Genomic DNA, 22,116 nt, shown 5'->3' with positions numbered 1-22,116 from the left:
CTTTGAATCTGTGCAGAGCCGGCCGTAGCGGCCATTTGGGGAGTGAACCAACGGAAGGAAGACCTTTCTTTCTGTCTCTCTCTCTCTCACTGTCTAACTCTGCATGTCAAATAAAAAAAATTCAGAACAGAAAAAAAGACATCCTGGGTAGGTTCATTTGGAATTACAATTTGATGTCTACAAGATTTTTGTGAAAAACAGATCTAGCATCTCCACAGTTCTTCACAGTGGGTGCATTGCCCTTCATGGTGGACTTAAACTATCCATTTTACAAAAGATAAAATTGAAGCTTAGAGAGGCTAAGCACCTGTTTAAAGCAACACCACTATAAACAATTTTCCGTAGGATTCAAACTCAGATCTTTGGTGTCACAAAAACTCATGTTCTGCACCCCATGTTGCCTCCTGCAGTGTAAAGCAGTAAATTACCAATCTTAACTATGCAAGCCAAGTGAGAAAAATGTTAAAACTCAACTTGGATGAAAATGATCTTCTTACAATTTTAATTGGTAAATGACAGAGATTACATTAGAAATGGGTTTTTAAATTTTGGAGGATAAAAGTATGATGTAAATGAAGATGAAACCCATCTATTTTGGGTTTGGTATTGGCAAAAGTATCACCTCCAATTTTTGTTCTCTTTTCATTTGAAGACAGAGTCAGGTCAGTTTTGTCATATTTGTGATACTTGCTGAAAGCGTATTTGAGAATCTTTCAGAATGACTCTGGATTAGGATGAGTTTCATTAGAATACACGGGGTACCAAGGATTAAGGCTCATCCTATCAATTGGAAATATGGGTGCAGAGTGTCCACCAGGAATTTTACTTTTTAAAGATTTATCTGGGGCCGGCACTGTGGTATAGCAGATAAAGCTGCCACCTGCAGTGCTGGCATCCCATATGGGCACCAGTTGAGTCTCTGCTGTTCTACTTCTGATCCAGCTCTCTGCCATGGCTTGGGAAAAGAGGCGGAGGATGGCCCAAGTCCTCAGGTCCCTGCACCCATGTGGGAGACCCAGAGGAAGCTCCTGGCTCCTGGCTTCAGATAGATACAGCTCTGGCCATTGCAGCCAATTGGGGGGTGAACTAGCAGATGGAAGACCCCTCTCTCTCTCTGCCTCTCCTCTGTGTAACTCTGACTTTCCAAATAAATAAATAAATCTTTAAAAAAAAGATTATTTATTTGAAAGGAGAGAGAGATATATCGATCCTTTGTCCTTTAGTTCACTCCCCAAATGGTAATAATAGCAAGATCTGATCCAGGCCAAAACTAGGAGCTCCATTCGGATCTCCCAGGTGGGTGGTAGGAACTAAGTACTTGAGCCATCATCTGCTGTCCTCCTCAGCAAATTAGCAGGAAGCTGAATTGGGAGTGGAGCCACCAGGACTTGAACTGACTCCTACATAGGATGCCAGCATCACCAGCAGCTGCTTAACCTGCTGTGCCGCAATATCAGCTCTTGCACCAGGAGTTTTAAAGGATTAGGAATCGTCAGCTCAGGAATACTGTGCAGGACAGCGTGTTCTTTTTTTCCCAGGGTGGGTCCCTGTACAATGCAGTCCCCACCCCTCAGAGTTAATCTGGCTCTTTACCAGGCCAGCTTGGTAATGGAAGTTAACAGGGTGCCTTCCTCAAGAGGTTCACACCTCCCCTAGGATGTACCCCATGTGAAGAGATAGATAAGTCTGGGCCTCCTAACTGACAAGGCCTTAAAGCCCACCTGGTTATTATCAAGCCCCTTCTGTCAGTTTCTATTTGCCTCTCTATCTGAGAACTTGGTTGTGGTTTGGACAGCAGCTCTCTTAGGTTCTCTACTCCCGACCTGTGTGTATTGATGGTCCTCTCCCCCACTTAATGTTGTATGATTATTCAGAATTTCTCTACAGACAAGCCCATCTACCTGCAAAAGTTGAGTGGCCTTTCTCTCGGTCTTGGCTGGGATCAGATTTAAACCACATCGATCAAACAGTGTTTACAGGCCGGTGCCGTGGCTTAACAGGCTAATCCTCCGCCTTGCGGCGCCAGCACACCGGGTTCTAGTCCCGGTTGGGGCGCCGGGTTCTATCCCGGTTGCCCCTCTTCCAGGCCAGCTCTCTGCTATGGCCTGGGAAGGCAGTGGAGGATGACCCAAGTACTTGGGCCCTGCACCCGCATGGGAGACCAGGAGAGGCACCTGGCTCCTGGCTTCGGATCAGCGCAATGCGCTGGCTGCAGAGGCCATTGGAGGGTGAACCAATGGCAAAAAGGAAGACCTTTCTCTCTGTCTCTCTCTCACTATCCACTCTGCCTGTCAAAAAGAAAAAAAAAAAGTGTTCACAAGGGTCCAGAGACACCCCCTTATTTCCTCTCCTCTATGAAATCCTCTCATTTGGTTAACACCACTGCTAGGACTATATTGGTTGCTCTTCTCACCCTGACTTTTGTACTACCATGTTTGCTTAAGTGTTTACAGGATTTGATAATGGAATGAACCAAGGACTTCAGCAACCAGGCGGTCAAACAAATGCTGCTACAGGGATGTACTTGGCTCCCCACTCAGGAGACAGTGGCTTGAGACATTGCCCCATGCCAGGAAAGAGTACCTCATCGCTCCATGTCAGCAAGAAGTAGCTCTAAAGAAATGTCATCATCCCTCTACCCCTCCTGGACTTTTGGGATGAAGGTAATCCCATACAACTCCTGCTTCATAAAAAACAAAAGGGGGGAATGCTAGTAAAATGGTGCAGTCTTATCTATGGCATGATCTACACCCTGACACCATCCTAGGCTCTAGCCTCTGTTGCCATTGCTGGAAGCCAGGCGGCCACATGGCCCAACCACTGGTACAGCCCCACCCCTATCCTAATGGGATTCGCTGCTTCTACTTCCCTGCCTGCCCTCCGGCAAAGTTTTAAAAGGACCTGTTCCTGAACACGTCTCTTTCTCTCTCCCTCTCCATCTCCTAACCTCTGTCTCTGTCTCTCTTACACTCTCCTTCTCCCTCTTTTCCTTCTTTGCCCCTTCCCTCTAGTCTGTCGGGTTTCCCTCAATAAACCCTTCCCCTTAAAAAAAAATCTGACTCTTTAAATAATCTGATCATCTGAATTGCTGGCCTTGGTATATTTGCAAAGAGAGACGAGGTGCTGTCAGAGATATTGAATTATATCCATTTAATGTGGATAGTGTTTAGAGTTTCAGAAAATAACTCAGAATAGGCACCAAACATACATTTGGGATCACAGAGTGAAATAGCATATAATCATCCATTTGTGAATTTGGGAGTTATAGTGTTGTCAGCTTCCGATTTTTCCAGTAAGAATATAAAAATGTACCATAATCTACTATCATTTCATTACAAAATGCCACTTTCGGGATGGGCATTGTGGTGACACACATTAAGCTGCCACTGGGGATCCTGGCATCACCAGTTAGAATGCCTGGTTTAGAAATGTCCAGCTTCCTGCTACTATATCCCCTGTAAGCATTAGATGATGGGTCAAGTACTTGGGTCCCTGCTACCCACGTGGCAGGCCCGGATGGAGTTGCTGGCTTCAGACTGGGCCAGTGCTGGCTATTGTAGGCATAGGGGGGGAGTACATCAGGAGATGAAAGGTATTTCCCTCTGCATTTCAAATAAAGAAAAACATGAACTTCAAAAATGCCACTTTAAAGCAAAAAAGAGGAAGGACATGGTATCAAGATAAAGAACATTTTTGGTGACCTAGTTTTAGTATGGTTAACAACATGCTACTGTGTACTTATCTCTGGTTTTTATTTCAGCCTGATGAAGTTGTGGCACAGACCAGCATTGAGTATGGGCTACAGCTTGGCAGTCTCTGAAAGGGAAGCACTATTGGCAGTCCGTGTTGGAAGGCCAAGCCCAGGCCAGGCTGCATCAGCAGTACATGAACACTCCCCGAGAAAGGTTTCAGGCCCCCTCTGTGCCCTTCTCTACCTTGGTGGACCCTACGACCCTCTTGCAGGTTGCACCTTGGCCCATAGAGGGAGATCACCAACTTTCACAACAGAAGACCAGGTTGGAATATTTTAACTAAATTTTGTATCTCAAGTTGCCCTTCTCCTAAGATTCACTGTACCCAAGGGTATCTAAATATATACATGGTCAACTCCACTGAACATGGGTGTGTATGGAGAATGGAGAGAAAGTACAAGAGTGAGAACTCTCTCATCCTCTGGTTTATTCCTCAAATACCTGCAACAGCCAGGGCTGGGCCAGGATGAAGCCATGAGCTGGGAACTAAACCCAGGTCTCCCACAGAGATGGCAGGGACCCGAGGACTTGGGCCATCACCTGCCTCCCCTAGGATATGCATTAACAGGAAGCTGGAATCAGGAGTGGAGCTGGCAATCAAAGGCAGGCACTCTGATACGGAACATGGGTGTCCCAATCAGTGACTCAACTACTGGGACAAAGACTCAACCCTGTCTCTTAATTTTTAAAAAATATTTCTATCGTGTTTTGGTTCCTGTGTTCAGCTTTTAAACTATTTGGTGTATACTGGTTTAAGAATGTTACATCCCTTATATAAATTATGTCTTATATTTTATAACCTTCCTTTTTGTCCTTATTAATACCATCTTAAATGTTATGTTGGCTAATACTGACAGTGTTATTGCTTTCGTTAGCTTCTATTTTTCTTTAAAGAAACGTACTTTCCCCAAATTTGGTAGTTATTCTTTTTTGACATTAAGAAACATATTTTAACAATTTTTAAAATTTTATTTATCTTTTCCAGGCAGAGTTAGAGAGAGAGAGAGAGAGAGAGTTATAGACAGTGAGAGAGAGAGACAGAGAGAAAGGTCTTCCTTCTGTTGGTTCACTCCTCTAATGGCTGCCAAGACTGGCGCTGTGCTGATCCTAAGCCAGGAGCCAGGTGCTTCCTCCCGGTCTCCCATGTGGGTGCAGGGACCCAAGCACTTGGGCCATCCTCCGCTGCCCTCCTGGGCCACAGCAGAGAGCTGGACTGGAGGAGGAGCAACCGGGACTAGAACCCAGGGTGCCAGCACCGCAGGCAAAGGATTAGCCAAGTGAGCCATGGCGCTGGCCAAGAAACATATTTTAAAGTGTTTTAAAAACAAAATGCATCTGATTTTAAGCCCAATCTGAAAATCTTTGTCTTTGAAAGATGAATTCAGCCCATCGACATTTAATTGAATATCTTATTTCTTTGATTTTATTTATTTCATCTTACCTCATGCATATCATTTTATGTTTTTCCTTTCTTGATGTGGTGGGTTGAACAAAGTATAATTATTATTAAAATTAGAGGGTCAATCATATTTCCCATTTTTTTTTTGATTTGCGAATACAGTTTATTTTCCAGAAATTCAACATTATAAAGAGCAGGCACCTCCCACCCGCCCGCCTCCCTTCCCTACCCGTCCCACAGGGTGCAGGCCATGCGATGGGAGAGTGAGCAGTGATGCGGCCCTACTGCTTTGGAGTGAGATTCGAGAACGGTGGAGCCGGCCTGCACCGCGTTGTGCCTGCCCCGCACACGCACACACCTGCCCGCTGTGCAGGCCACCAGAGTCTGTCTGGGACCAGCCGTGCTGGACCAGTTACATGGATCCAGCCCAGTTCTCCAATTCCTTCATGTCGTCGTCTTCCTCTTCCTTCTTCTTGGCGGGTTTTGATGGTAGGGCTATAGAAGGAACATTTGGTAGAGGGACTGTTTCAGGTCCACTGATTTCCAGCAAATTCTTGTCTAGCTCCTCCTGTTCTAGATCTTCCAATTCAGCCATGAGTTCATCCTTGTCAAACTCTTCTCCAGAGCCTACCGGTTTGGAAATAGCTGTGGAGATCGCCTCTGCAAGCTCTTGCTGGCCAGCAATGTCCTGCATTACCATCGACTTTATCGATGTCCATGTTGTCATGGGCCGCCTTCACGGCCTTGGCGGCGTAGCCCATGTTCTTGAGCACCTCGGTGCTGGTGTTGGCATTCTCCAGGGCCTCCCACTGGAACTCGATGGTGGACAGCGTACCGTTGAGCTGTGCCAGCTGCTTCTCATACCTCTTCTTGCGCTTCAGAGCCTGGAGGGCCGCGTGCTTGTTTTTGGTGCCATGCTTCTTGGCAGCCGTCAGCTCCTGCTCGATTTTCTTCTCCAGGAACTCCTGCTTCTTGCTTAGCATCTCCTCTGTGTCCCGCAGCCGCTGGATGGCCTCCTGGGGGGTCGGGCCGCCCTTGCCAGCCTTACCCCCTCCAGCCCCAACAGTTTCCCAAACACCCACATGGTTGCAGCTCACTGTGCTGGCCTTCGCCGCCCGCTCCGGCTCAGCTCAGATCCGGCGCCTGCTCCTGGGCCCTGCAGCTCCTGCCGCTGCAGGCCTCGCCTCTGCCTCCGCCCCGCAGCTCATATTTCCCATTCTTTTAGTAATTACTCTCCCAATCCATTCATTCCTGTTGGACCACTTATTTCTCTGCTACTAACATGAAAAGAAGATACCAGTTATCTCTGTCCATCAAAATGTTTTGTTTTTGCCTTGCCCTCTTCCAACTTTGCTAACATTTGCATTTCCCTATGCTGATCTCAGAGGAAACCTTAAGAAGATAGTCCCCTCCTCTACTTATTCTCTCTTCCTTTCCCAGGTTAGGTTTTGTGAAACTGTTTATTACTTTTAGACATTCAGGTATTCCTTTGCAGGGTGTTTCTTCTATTGACACAATTATTTATCACTTATTTTACAATTCCAAGTCACTGTATAATTTTCAATTTTAGTTATATACAGACCCAAGTGGAAAAATCACACACACACACACACACACACACCCCTAAATAGAAACCTAAATGCGTGATGGTTTTCTCACCTCCTTTTGTCCTCTTGAGGACTTTTGGTCAGTTTGTTATCCTAGAGCCCTTTCTGAAGCTTCCTTTAGAAGGAATATATGCTGTGAACCTTTCTACACTTGCACAGGTCTTCCTTCACCCCGAGAAGTAAACACTGGTTCTGTCTGAGCGGCGGCAGGGGGCAGGGGGGTGTTGTGGGGGTGGGGGGGTGGGGAGGGTGCTCTGAGGCTGGAGTCCTCTGTGTGGGTGTCATCATTCTCCTGTCTTCCTCCATCTGATGCATCTGGCTGTTCACATTGGCTCTTTCTATTGTATGTCAACAGGATTTTTATATATGATAGCCTGGCAGTGTTTTAGGCTTGATTTTCAAAACTCTCCAAGATATGCCCAAGTATTTTTCACAATTTTTCCCCTACAAATTATTCCTGGAACTTGGTGCACACTTCAAATTGGCAGAAGTGAGTCTCTCTTCAAACCAGGGAGAATTTCTATTATTGCCTTAATTAATGCAATCCTGCATCTGTTCGTTTCCCTGCTCTGGATTCCTATTATTCATAGGTTTGGTCTCTGCATCTGTGCTCCAAACCTTTTAACAGTTTTCTCTCATGACTTCCATTCCTTGGTATTTTTGCTTTACTGTGTCGAGGTGTCTCTGTGCTTGCTTTTACAGGCCCAAATTCTACCTCCAGTGGAGACTGACAGCCCCTTTAATGAATCTGTGCCAACTGTAAAATTATAAAAGCAAAACTTAATTCTGAAGTTTTTTTTTTCATATTGGACTGAATTTCTATCAACACCATTGTTATTATTTTTAACCCCATTTAGAATTAAAGTTGTTTTCTTTCCTCACCAGCAGTTCTGGCTCTAGTTTACAGGAAGCTGCATGTTTTGGACATTCTGTTTATTTCTACCTTTCTCTGGTTATTGGGCCCTTGGATGCTATCGTTATGCTCCCTACACCTGGCTCTTTTCACCCTTGAGATACAAGCCAAGCAGTTTATGATGCACTTGAGTGATAGCAAAGCCAAGTGGAAGCAGTGATCTTGATATTGACGATATGGACTGAGATTGGGAAGACTGTGGGTGATCCAGACTTTAGGGTAGCAGGGACATCAGGAGCTTGGTTTTGGGCCTATTCATTTTGAGTTATCTTTTAGGTATCCAAATGGAGCTGTAGAGTAGATGGTTGGACAAATGAGCCAAGATTTCTGGAGGCATAAAGCTTGCAGCTGTCACAGCCACCAGATCCCTAGGGAGAGTATGTAGAAACAGAAGAATTCCATGTACCAACCTCTGGGCTTGGACAAGAGGACAAGCTAGCAAAGCAGGCAGTCAAGGTGTTCTCAGGAAGGGTTTCCAAAATGTGGAATGTGATCAGCTGTTGATCTATCAAGTGGCATGAGGACTGAGCACATCCCATTGGATCCTTCAACATGTAGATCACCAGTGACCTTGGTTTTCCATGGTGGGAAGTGAGGTGGCAAAAGCTTACTTCAAGTGTGGTAACAGAAACTGGAGGTGAAAATGAGGGAGCCAGCAGCCAAATCTTACAAGAAGTTTTGTGCAAAGGAGAATGGAGAAATAGGCAGTGGTTAAAACTGGGAAGTAGAGTCCTGAGGGGGCATTTTTAAATATGGTGATAACAATCAAGTTGTTTTCATAAATCACCGGAAATGAGCCAAAAAACAGTCAGGAAGAATTGCAGGACAGAGCAGGCAACATTGCTAGAGTTACTTCTAGGTGATTTAATCACAAATGTGAATCAGACCCTAAGCTCTAAATCCCGGAGACTGGCTGACTCACAGCTCTTTTACTGGTCTTGCTTCCTTCACGCCTGCGTTGGTCATCACTGTCAAACCTTTTTAAGAGTAATATGAGGGGACTTCAAAATGTTCATGGAAAAAATACCTATAATGAAAAAACTATGCAAGGATTTCAACCAGATTTTGAAGCAAAATAAACTCAGCTTTTCAATCCATTTTACATGAACTTTCAAGTCTCCCGGCACATGCCTATGAATCACCATGCAATGCAATCTCCACTCTTAGTCTCACTCTTATTTCTATTGCTGGAGGTTAATAAACCTTGTGACTCTGCTCATCAATTTTTACACTATAACTCATCAATTTTACACTGTAACTCCGTGGAACATCTTCTGAGAATGCCATCTACCAGGGCCCCAGGCAGGAAGAGCTGGGAGGAGAGTAGAGACTGCTAAATTTTAGGATGTAGAGAATATTGGCTCCCATGCCTCACCTTAGCAGTCTTGTCCACCTGCAAGACACATTCTTCATGCCCCAGTGCACCCAGGGCATTTCTTAGGAGAGACCTTAATTTATATCTTACATCTGAAGCCCACCCTGGGACCTGTGAGCTGCTGCTTCCCACAGTTCTTCACTGTGGTCGTGGGCCTCTGACTAGCCAGGATACTGACTCAGTTTCTATGTTTTTCATCAATTTGATAGTTGACTGTTACTAAATATCATATTGTTAATACTTGTTTAATACTCTAGCTTTTCACATACAGATCAGGATCCTGTCAGGTGCCTTTTAACATGAACAAGTTTAAAAGTGGAAACCTGTGACTTCTAAGAACTACAAGATTGAATTTTCTTACTACTTTTACCTTTTTTTAAACTTTTTTAGCAGTATTTATAATATAATTCAAAGATAGATTCCTTGTAGAAATAAAATTGAAATATACCCAAGATGATACAAGCAGTCCCACAATACAACTGTTGAAGACTTAATGAAAGAGGAAAGATATTAGATTCTAAAAAATCTGAAAACTGGCTCTTGTTTGTTACTATTCTGGTACTCAGTCTTCTTATAAATGTAGTTTTTAATAAAATTTTTATTTATTTGGAAGAGAAAAGGGTGGTAGCTTTCATTTTCTGGTTCTCTCTCCAGATACCAGTAACAACCAGGAGCTAGGAACTCAGTCTGGGTCTTCCGTGTGAGTGGCAGGACCCAATTACTTTATCCATCCCCTGCTGCCTCCCAAGATTTGCTTTGGCTGGAAGCTGGAGCCGGAAGCAAAGAGAAGCCAGGACTAGACACTAGGCACTGCAATGACGGGATGCGGGTGTACTAAGTGGCAGCTTAACCCTAGAAATTGATTTTTAACTGTGTAGCTTCTGAATTCAATCCAGGGTTGTTGTTGTTGTTGTTTTTTTTCCCCCAGCTCTTCCCTTCCTTCCTTTCTTTCATGCCCAGATGACAGCCGGAAGCCACATTCCTGGGATTAACCACAGCAAGGAGGATGCATTAACACCCTGCAGCCTGTGCTTACTCTCTGCCTGTGTCATACGTTAGCAGGTGAGTCTGCTCCTGCAGGCAATGTCTTGTTGAGAGAAGCTTCTTTATATATGTTAACCTGCTTCTCTGCAGTGTCCAGCAAAGTGCCTGCCAAATGGAGACACCTTGAAAATATTAAATGAATGAATACATCATGTAATTAATAAGCCTTGTGACCCTGCTCATCGATTTTTGCCAGGAAATAAAAAAGTACTATATTTAGCCTTCACTTTCCCTGTAAATAAATTATCAGTATTCCAGGAGATAAATACACATTTGTTGATCAAGTCACTCAGCTGATGCCATTTCTTTTTTATAGCAGCCCTAGTAAATTAGCACAAGGATCTAGCATAGTTCCCTGCCCACTATACAATTTCAAGAAAAACCAGAGACAAAAATCAAAGAGACGAAACAGGTACCTGTAGATTCAGACATTTGAGGGAACTTCTACAGAGCTTATTTGAACCCTCATTCAAAACATGACCAAAATATTGGGGAAATGTAAGTGCTGAGTGGACATCTGATGACACAAAAGGATTATTAAAAGTTTTAAGTGTCACTGTATTTCTAAGAATAGGTTCGTAACTTTGAAAAATGCATACTATTTATGAATCAAAAAATATATATATAAAACTTCTTTGATTAAAAATGTTGCTGCCTCACGCATCTCATTTTAAAATCTCAAGCCTGGGGGCCGGTGCTGTGGCACAGAGGGTTAAAGCCCCAACCTGAAGCGCTAGCATCCCATATGGGTGCCAGTTCTAGCCCTAGCTGCTTCTCTTCTGATCCAGCTTTCTGCTATGGTCTAGGAAAGCAGTGGAAGATGGCCCAAATCTTTGGGCCCCTGCATCCACGTGGGAGACCCAGAAGAAGCTCCTGGCTCCTGGCTTCAGATCAGCTCAGCTTCGGACATTGTGGCCATTTGGGGAATGAACCAGTGGATAGAAGACCTCCCTCTCTCCTGGTCTCTACCTTTCTCTGTAACTCTAATAAATAGAAATAAATCTTTAAAAAAATCTCAAGCCTGATACATACAAAATTTGACAAGCAAATGCATCACCACACAGTACATGTGGAATGGATGAATTAAATGTTAGGCAAGGTTCAGGCACAGCTGCTCTGTGCCTTTCCTCATTGGCATTAATCAGGTGGGCAACAGACAGCAACAATGCGCCAAGACATATCACCATGGGTATTTGGGATACTTTTTGTATATTATAAGCCTTTCTTTTCTGACATTATAGGAAGAGTAGAAACAATTCATATATAATTGATTCAAATTTCAAGTAAAAATTAACTATGCTCTTGTATGCTTCTAGATTTCTTAAGACCATCCTGCTATTGCAAGATGCACTGACAATAAAAAAGTTTTCAAGATTAACTATCTGTGGGAGTCATGATTTTATTGATAGGACAACTAGAACAAAGCAATCAATTTGGGTGCCGAGTTTGATTTGTCTGAGTATCTGGAAATGCAAGATTTGTGAAATGACTCACTGTTCTTGCCGGCTGACTGAAGCAACACATTATACACTTGGGAGGAAAGTGTCTGGCAGGAGTGGAAAAGGCAAACATAGCGTCTGGTTGCCCTGTTGAAATGATCTCACCGTATTCTTTCATGAGCATCATGGGTAACTGGGAAAGCAGAGTTGTCAGCCTGCCCTGCTCATTCTCTGGGACCTTACCTTATCCTTTAGAGAGAACGTTGAGGTTAGTGGACGAGCTGTCCTCGGTTTTCTGTTCTGATACTGACGATCTTCTCCCCATCCATATCTGACTCACCTCCTTTTCTCTAGCCACAGAGCAAATTGAGTCTCTTCATCAGTCTCCAGGTGTCCTACCTTTGTTGTCCACTCGCATTTTTTAAAAAAGGATTTATTTGAACGGCAGAGCTATAGGGAGAAGGAGAGAGACTGAGTGAGAGAGATCTTCCATCTGCTGGTTTACTCTCCAAATGACCACAATGGCTGAGGTAGGCCAGGCTACATCCAGGAACCAAGAGATTCTTCTGGGTCTCCCACCTGGGTGCAGGAGCCCAAAGACTTGAGCTACCCTCTGCTGTCTTCCCAGGCATATTAACAGGGAGCTGGATCAGAAGTGGAGCAGCTGAGACTTAAGGTATCCCATGAGATTCTGGCATCACAGGCATTGGCTTTACATGCTACACCACAACACTAGCCCCTCAAGTGCTTTTTTTTATATTGCAATGTAGAACTTAAGTGTTCTGTAGTAAGTATATCCACATTGTTGTGCAGCCATCTCCCAGACGTTTTCATCTTGCAAAACAGAAATTCTCTTCCTAAGCAACAGTAACTCCTTTGTCCCCTTTGCCTTTGGCAACCATCATTCTACTTGCTATTTCTATAAATTTACTATTCCAGTTCCTAATGTCAATGGACGTACACAATCTTTATTCTTTTGTGACTGATTTGTTGTACTTAGACTGATGTTCAAGGTTCATCCATGTTGTAGCATATGTAAAATTTCCTTTTAGGCTCAATGACATTCCACTGAATGCAAATACTACATTTTGTTTACCCATCCATACACAGAAAAATATTTGGGTTGCCTGTACCTTTTGGGTACTGTGAGCATCAGTGTAAAAAATGTCTCTTTAAAATTCTACTTCGAATCCTTTTTGAACCTATACCCAAGAGTAGAATTGTTAGATCATATGGAATTTATAATTTTAATTTTTTAAAGATTTATTTATATATTCGAAAGTCAGAGTTACACAGAGAGAGAGAGAGACAGAGAGGGAGGGAGGGAGGGAGGGAGGGAGGGAGAGAGAGAGAGAGAGAGGTCTTCCATCTGATGGTTCACTCCTCAGATGGTTGCAACAGCCGGAGCTGTGCCAATTCGAAGCCAGGAGCCAGGAGCCTCTTCCTGGTCTCCCACGTGGGTGCAGGGGCCCAAGGACTTGGGCCATCTTCTACTGCTCTCCCATAGCAGAGAGCCGGACAGGAAGTGGAGAAGTCAGGTCTCAAACCTGGTTCATTCTTGAATTGCCAGAGCTTAGAATATCTGGCACTTAAAAGGCACCTAAAAATATCTGAATGAATAAGATGTCCCCAGGTCTCAAACTTTCTAATGTGATCTCTAAACAACTGCAATAGTGAGTGCTCTAAAATGTGTATCATCACTTCAAATACCTTACCCCGATGCTCCACACGGCCAAGAGAACACAGCCACATCACCTAACAGGGCACACAAGAGTCCCTGGGCAATTCTCCTGCTTACTTCTCCAACTTCTTTTGTCACAGAGCACCCATCGAATAACTCATGTGTTCTTAATGATCTGCAAGATGCCTGTACCTTAATATCTAGTATGTTCAAGGTCACGCAGTTTCATGCCTCTGAGACTTTGATCCCTTGTTCCATCATGCCTGGACTACGCTGGTGTTCCTCTCACTGCAGCCCCCCTACATTTACTCAGGTTTAAGACACAGCACAAGTCAGGAAGGCATTCTGACTGCCATATCACCACACACACCAATAGTCTCCTCTGTCAATTATACCTGCCTCCATCAAGCTGCTGCCACACCTGGCGGCTTCCTTCACTTTCATGTCTGTCTCCCCATTTGGACAATAAACTCCACGAAGGCAGGTGCAGTGTTACAAATGTCATTTTTGCTACTAGATGTGACACACAGGTGGTACTCACACATGTAGTGATTGACTGACTCACCAAGATTTATTTTACTTGTCACAAAAATGCAAGGTGCTTGAGAATGCTTGACATCCCTTGCCATTAGGGTTGACAGATGCTACTCATTATTCTGTGTTTACTGTAGCTTGGGCCCTACTGCACAATCATTTAGATTAATGTAGACAAACGTTTTCAAAGTTTCACAAAAAATGTACTCAGGCAGTACATTGTCAATTTATCACCTAAAACCAATTCTTAGATCTTCACAGGGGAAATAAACAGGCCTGACAAGAATTTGAAATACTTAAGGAAGAGTTGACTCAAGAAGGTTTCATAAATGATTGTAAAATTTAATATCTGTGGGACAGAGTTCTACTGACATTTAAATAATGTCAACAACACAAGCTGCAATTGATAGCAAATAAAACACCATCAAGGTGCTTATTCTGAATCAAATTATATAAAGATGGTATGTGCAGCTCTGAAATACAGGTTCGGCAGTAGCATGACTCATGGATAGGATTCTTGCATTTTAGACCATTTTGTTTTTTCCATGATTACAAGTCCTGATATGCCAAAAAGGAATGAAAAAAAAAATGCACTATGCTTCCTTTCTCGGGGCTTCCAGCCCTTCTTCAATTCTCTGCTGTCTGCTTTTACTGACATTTTCATAGAGTCTCTAGTGACCTTCTGATGACTAAATCCAATGACCCCAGCCTACTTGAGGAGTCTCTGGGATAGATAATACATTGATTCAACAAGTATTAATCAATCATATATTAGACATCAGCCCAGTCAATTGAGTGCATAGAAATTAAAAAAAAAAAAAAAGTCATTTGGCAGATCCTACCTCCAAGAAGCAAAAAGCAAAACAAAAGTTGAACAAATGAAACCCCAACCAAGCTAAGCAACAGAAGAACAGACTTGGTTCCTGTCCTTCAATAACCAATCACCTAGTAAGAAAATAAACATTGGATTAGCAGAGAGATAAGCATTTAATTTTATTTGGGATGAGGACTGTGAAAGAAAAGCATGGTGTTATGTGAAACAGCCACTTGGAACCCAAATTTAACAGAGGATCGGGATAGCTCCTCTGAGGATGAGATAAGAAGGAGACAGAAAAGTTCAAATATAGGAGAAAAAAAAAAAAAAGAATGGTAGCTTGGGGGGATGTTTGGACAACACAAGAAGAATATGAATTCCATTTGTCACACAGTTTCTCCCAAGTAGCAGATGAACAGGTGGAGTCATCAGCTACCACCAAGAAATCAAACACTCAAGCTGATAAACATGAGGAATCTAAGAGCATTTGTGGAGCCATAATTTGAAGATAAGAAAAAGGCTATTTCACAATGGTGTCTTCGTAAGCATGACGTTGTTCAGAAGAAAGAATAAGGAACCAAACTGCTTGGTCATACACACAAGAAATGTGGAATTTATTTCTGCAAATGAAAGAGGAAAAGAAGTGACTTCCTGTTCAGGAGACAGATTTCGATAAACTCCGTTCAACACTCCAGAGCGTTTGAGAAGTTGCTTTCCCTTCTGACGTATCAATCCATTGACGGCACATAAGAGGAAGCTATACCCACAGCCTTCGAAATGGAAAACATGAAATTATTGGCTAAATTGTTTTATGCATCTATGATTACAATTCCAATAAACATAAAAAAGAAACTGATAGTCTTTTTTTTTTTTTTTTCAGAAACGAAACTTCAAGTGGTTAGCACATGTGATTCAAACAAGAACTGCAGAGTCTGCTCATTAGCCCTATTTGAACTTATATGGATCTTAGGCACTTCAATCCCTTATAGAGAAAGAGAGGAAACGTTTTTCCTTTCTCTTAAAAAATTTTATTTAGATCTCTAAACAGTAATTCTGCACACACTAAAAACTACCAAAGGCATTTTTTAAAGCCTTTGAACTACCTCAGGAGCTCTTCTTCAGCAGGGCTGGAATAAGCTTAGGGAATCTATGGAGTAAAAACTTCCCAAGTGATTCTAATGTGTAGCCAAGTTTGAGAACTACTAAGCCCTATTTGCTCTTTGTCTTTTCTTTCAGTTTTTAAAGTTAGAGGTAGAGAGACAAAGAGATTGCCCAGTGACTGCTTCAATCCCCAAATGGCCTAAATGGCCAAGACTGGGCTGGCTGAAGCCAGAAGCCGGGAATATAATCCAGATCTCCCACATAGGGGTAAAGGAACCAACTACATGAGCTGTCACTGCAGCCTCCGAGGTATACATTAAAAGGAAGCTGGAGCAGGGAGCCAGAACTCAAAGCTAGGCACTCCGGTGTGAGACAAGGGCATCCTGACTGGTATCTTAACTGCTAGGTTGGACTCCTGCCCCTCTTCTTTTTTTCTAATATAGCTTTATTTACTTATTGAAAATTAAGTGAACACTTAAGCCATGGTAAGGAACTCAAATTATCTTTTTCATTTGTTTGTTTTGGTAAAACATAAAAGGAGGATCTTGGAAAACTTCTACCGAACAGGTTTGTGATTTTACTGCTTTGGCCTCATCAGCTGACGTTGTAAGGGGTGGTGAGTGGCTAAGCAGCAGCCCCTGGTAGACAAATATGGCTTTGGCTGGAGGACTTAGCAAGGTTTCCTAAATAGTCCTTCTTGGCATAATTCTACATGACCTTATCTGAGTACACAGTGACACAGCTGATGGTCTCTTCCCGGGGAGACCGCAGGCTTCCACTAGGGCTTCTGAAAATACGGTTCTGAGAACCCTATTAGTTTTCCTCTCCTTTTGGCTTCAGTTTCTTCTAGCAGATGCGAGCACAGGTCCATGACCCTGTATCTGAAACCCTTGGCACCAGGTGTGTTTTTGAATTCCAGATGGCTCGGACTGCTTCCCACGTTTCCTGTACCTCCCTCAGTGTGATTGGAGGAGCACCTGGTAATCACACATATTCCTGCTCCTCCAGGGGGCACACAGCTCTCCGTCAAGAGGGAGGATGAGGACGACAGGCAGTCTCCACCTGTTCAGTTCAGCGTTTGTTACTAAATGGTGTTACTAGAAACTGTGAGTCCACAATTCTAGCCTTTCTGAGCTCCTTGGATTTGGGAATTGTAGACAAGAGCTAGAGGACTTGTGGGAGCACCTAATGTAGAAATTGCTTGGCAAAACTGTCTTTCAATAGACTGATTTTTCTCACTTGTAACAAAAACGTGGTAATGTGATGTTCAACGGATTTCCATTGTCAGTTTCTTTCTGAATGTTAATACTTTCCATTTGGTCAGAAATGGAAACCCCAGATAATCTTAGGGTTTTTTTTTTAATAAACAAACAGATTAAATAAACAGATATGTGGAAGCTGTTACTATTGAGCCCTGATGACTCAAGTTCAGAAAAGCAAACAACTGACTTAAAACTCAGGTAAGCAAGTTTTTGCCCATGGTCATCCCGGTAACTCTCTCTTCTTCAGCCTTCGGATTCCTTTTCCCCTTTAATTTTAGGATACGTAGTTTTCATAGCTGTGTTGGCTGAGTTTGTGTGAGACGGAGCTTCCTCAGGTCGGTCAGAACATAAGGTTCCTGGAGTAGGTGGGCGTGTTGGAGACACTGACTTGGTAAGTGCCGTGTGAGCTCATTATTTTCACAGACTGGCGAGAACCGACAGAAATCTGAATTATGTGCATTTATGCCTTCCTACGTTTAATTACTCTTTTGGAGCAGATTTTCTTCCTGTGCACTTTTCAGAACATGTGCCTAGTTGGTAAGTGGTTAAAAAAAAGTATCTTTTTTTTTTTTTTTAAACTAATTAATAGAATTCATTTTGGGGAAGAAATGATCTTGAAAAAAGAAAATACTTAGATGAAACATTTGGGAGAGAAAAGCAGCCCCATGATCAAGTTTGGAAATCTGTGGGGGCAGAAAAACATGGAAGGTAGAATTACTTTGCATTTACAACAACATTGCTGCTGGGGGGAGGGGACAGAAAGGAGAGCGAATGGCTGAGCAACACGGGAAATCCAGAAAAAGACTTTATTAAACAGGATTCACTATCATTCAGTTCTATTGTATTTCTATTCAGCTCCATCTATTTCTTACTTTTTGAAAAACGTGCTACACAGTCTTTGCATGACTGATTTTCTAGCTTTCTTGTACAACTAAGGATGATAGTTGGAAACCAGTTTAGGAACCCAAGTGGCAATTAAGGAAAAATGGCAGGATGCCAAGTGAAGAGCAGGAGGTCAGCTACAGCAGGGGTGGATCTGCAGAACACAAGCCCTACAGGAACAGACAGGATCATGGAGGGGATATGGGATTTCCTGGTGTGTTGGAGACCAGAAAGAGTCTTGCTTAGGTCTTGGGAAGTAGGGGGACCCTGGATGTCACCAAGATTCAACAGGGAACGGTCAGTCAAGATTACAAACAACTTACTGAAAAATGATACACTGGCGTTAGTAGACTGTGAAAGTCATCTGTTGATGGACAGAGTGGGGAGCAATGCAGGAGTCCTGGGCTTGACTTCTCTGGCATTAAGTAATCATCGATATTGGGAAGATACCTAATTATTCTGAGCTGCAGTTTGCTTATCTGCAAGAAGAGAAAGGAAACTAGTTCTTGGTTCTCCCATGTGGAAAAACAGCCCGGGTGGTACCTAACAGGTCCTAAAGAGCAGCACAGAGTTAGGAATCTGAAACACGCACGTGAAATAGCCCTGCGTCTACACCCTGCTTCTGCTGCTCACCGGCAGTAAGAACCTCAGTCAGCTCCCTAAGTGCCTCAGGAACAGTTTCTTCAACTATAAAATTTTAACAGTAATTCCTATGCCTCAGATGGTTTGAGGAGGGTTAACTATTTTAGCCTAGGTAAAGCACTTGTCATAGAGATGTTTGATAAATGTTAGACTCCATCTCTTTCAGATATAAAATTCAATTTCTTTGCTTAGTTTCCTTTGCCACAACCTTGCAAGAGGAAAAAATGGCCCAGTTCTGTTTTATAAGGTAATCTAACTTCACACCAACTTACTTTTGTTGAGCGGATAAAGAAGTAACACACAATAAAATCAACTCCACCAATTGCATGGAATTTAACAGCATATATTCAAGAGAGCATATGTATAACAGCATATACTCCAAAGTGGTGATTTGTGCCTACAGATTCCTTCAGGAGCATGGAGCTTCTCAATCTAATGAAGATGATAATACTTTTTCAACATCCATTCTAAATCCCAAGTTTGTTTGCTTTAATAACTGGGAAATACAATAAAAATAGAACACACTCACATGCATATCTGCCTTGGAATAACTTCAGGCTGCCACTGTGATGCACTTCACTCCTAACCTCAACAAGCCACTTACATTTATAGCAAAGGGTATCCCACAAACAAAAAGGTCTGATGTCTCAACTGTCATATGAAAATAGGAAGTCCCTCTCTGGTGTCTCAACATTTGTCCTCACTCAGTGACCATCACTATCAGAGTGCCTTGGGCAAGACTTCATCCCAGTAGCCACTGCTTCTGTTATTCCCCAGATAACATCCGGAGTAAAGGACTGGGGCCGGTGCCGTGGTGTAGCAGGTAGAGCCATAATCTGCAGTGCCAGCATCCCATACAGGCGCTGGTTTGAGCCCTGGCTGTTCCACTTCCAATCCAGTTCTCTGCTATGGCCTGGGAAAGCAGAAGATGTCCCAAGTCCTTGGGCCCCTGCACTCATGTGGGAGACCTGGAGGAAGCTCCCAGCTCCTAGCTTTGGTTTGGCACAGCTCCGGCTGTTGTGGCCATCTGGGGAGTCAACCAGCAGATTGAAGACCTCTTCTCTCTGTTTCTGTCTCTGCCTCTCTGTGGCTCTGCCTTTCAAATAAATAAAGAAGAGTGAAGACCAGGCCTGCTTGTACTCTTTCTGTTCACATAGGCTGATCACCCTTAATTCACAAATCTGAAATTCAACAAGTCCAAAATCCAACACTTTGAGTGCTGACATGAAACTAAACGTGGAAAATTCCACATATTTTTCAGGCACAAAATTATTAAAAATATGGCATAAAATTAACTTCAAGATGTGTGTAAAAAATATATATGAAATATAAATAAATTTTATGTGTAGGCTTACATATTTCTAAGATGTCTTTATATATATGCAAATATTTCCTAATCTAAAACACCTCCAAGTCTGAAACATTTCTGGTCCCAAGGACTTCAGGTAAGGGGTAGTCAACCTGTACTTCCTAGGTGCCTAGGCTTTCGGTTTCCTTAGGGTCCCAGTGCCTTGGGAGGAGAAGCAGAGCATTTCCACGTACCTCAGAAATATTGATGGGTGCAGCTTTCCCGCCCTCAATCTGTCCTGTCTGTTCACTGCTGAGCACTGAGGCGTCTGCCTTCCATACACAGTATGTATCTGACCATTACAACTGTATTACTGATTTCGGTTCAAGTTTTCATCTGTTAAAGAGATAAGTGTATACTGTACTGCCCCAATTCCTTTATAATCTCTTGAGGTTGACAAAAAGAGTTCTTAACTGATGAAGAATTTTCAAATGACCATTTCAAGAGATGCTTATCTCATTTCAAGAGATGCTTATCTAAGTATTGTGTTTAATATTCGTTACTTTTATTTCTGACCTTGTATTTCCTTTCATTTAGATGGGCCATAATCTTCATTTGGTAAGCATCTGTGATGGTAAATTCCCAATTCCTAAAGCAAATGAACAGATTCTGAAAGTTTCTCTACTGCATTTTCATTAAGATGGAAATGGAGTACAAAGATATTTGATGCCAGTTTAATTACTTTTATCCTGGGAACCTACAGTGCCCTAAATTACAAACTTTCCTTACAGAAGGAAGTTTAGTAGGGTTTCAAAGCAGGCATAGCACCAACACTGTGTCTTAGATTTTGACTGATGAGTAGGAAGACACTTATCATATCAGAGTTATCAAACTGTGCTAAAGTATTCTGCTCTGATAAGGAAATACGATGTGGAGAATCAATTGTAGGGGTCCAGACCTTATTAGAGTAAGAATATTGTTTGGATGTCTTCAATCTGGGAATCTCGTGGTAAACAACTGGCAAGGAATATTTAACTTCTAAATAGGCCATTTTCCCAAAGTTGTTTTGGAACTCAGGACAATTTCATGTGGCCTTGAAGCTAACAATGGTGGTTTGCTTTCTTGTTGTAGAATATACACCCACAGTGCAGGGGCCGGCGCTGTGGCCTGAGGCGCTGGCTCCCACTTGGGCGCCGGTTTGAGTCCCGGCCGCCCCACTGCCTATACAGCTCTGCTGTGGCCTGGGAAAGCAGCGGAAGGTGGCCCTGCCCCTGCGTGGGAGACCCAGGAGAAGCTCCTGGCTTCGGATGGACTAGGCGAGGGAGGACCTCTAACTCCGCCTCAGACCTTGGACAGACATGGGGCAGAGAGGAGGCTCTCATTGGAGTGTGGAGTCGGTGGCCCGAGCAGGGTCTCCGTGTGGCCTCGCATCCGAGGTGGACGTCACCAGGGTCAGTACCAGCGGCTCAGGAAGCGCACTCCCCAAACAGCCGTTCTCCTGAGGTGAGAGTTTCGTGTGGTCTTCAAGATGCTACGTACAAATGGCCCTTGCTATGGGAAAACCTTTTTACATGCAGTTTCAAATAAAGCCGTTCAAAAAAAAAAAAAAAAAAGAATATACACCTGCAGACAGGGAGGGTAGGCCTGTGAATCTAGAGCATGGTGGAGGATTAGTCGGGGAGCTGGTTTTGTATGATACTCTGGCCTGTGCAGGCAGATTCTAGTGACGACCCTTGGAGTGAGGTCCTCGGTTTATTACAGTGATCGGTAAACACAAAGCTCTATCAGTTTGACTACTGCACACTTACCAAATCTGCAGTTTTATCATCACCACCACAGCACCGTACCCTACATGGAATGGCCTCCTACCTATAATGACTTTCTAGATCTGCCCCAGTTCTTTTCCACCAAGTTCCTGTTGTACAACCAAACTGTTCTTTTAAAGACTTATTTTTAGAGAACCATAACTATACTGAAATCTGTTCCCAATGTCTTCACTATAGAGCCCCAAATGACTAATGAGGTCTACAAGGCCTTCCACAATCTCAACTTTCTTCACTTTTCCAACCTCATATTGGGCAGGCAATTCTCCACAGTGATCTTGTTTCCACTTTTGGACTTTTCAGTCTTTCCATGTTGAGGCCAGCGCAAGATACATTTTATTTTCCTTAAAGACTCTTCTTCTACAACTCTGACTGATCTAGGACAATACCCTTGCAACGTCTCAAAGATATTCCTATTCATCCACAATTAAAGCTTTGAATCACAACACTGGACAGAGGCCTTCCACAGGCCAATTAAAACATGGAACCACACTTATAGTTGGTCTATAAGTGTTCAGCATATCCTAAATGTATACACACACCATTATTAAGAAAAAAAA

General features: G+C 43.1%; 1 pseudogene; it reads right to left on the bottom strand.

Moving 5' to 3' along the window:
• Window positions 1-5,403: 5,403 nt before the first annotated feature.
• On the bottom strand, window positions 5,404-6,235 carry LOC133764674 (charged multivesicular body protein 4b-like; annotated as a pseudogene).
• Between the last annotated feature and the right edge of the window lie 15,881 nt (window positions 6,236-22,116).

This window comes from Lepus europaeus, chromosome 7, assembly GCF_033115175.1.
Source record: "Lepus europaeus isolate LE1 chromosome 7, mLepTim1.pri, whole genome shotgun sequence".
Lineage (NCBI taxonomy): Eukaryota > Metazoa > Chordata > Mammalia > Lagomorpha > Leporidae > Lepus > Lepus europaeus.
Note: the sequence above shows the minus strand (reverse complement) of the source record. Positions and strands in the feature narration are given on the sequence as shown.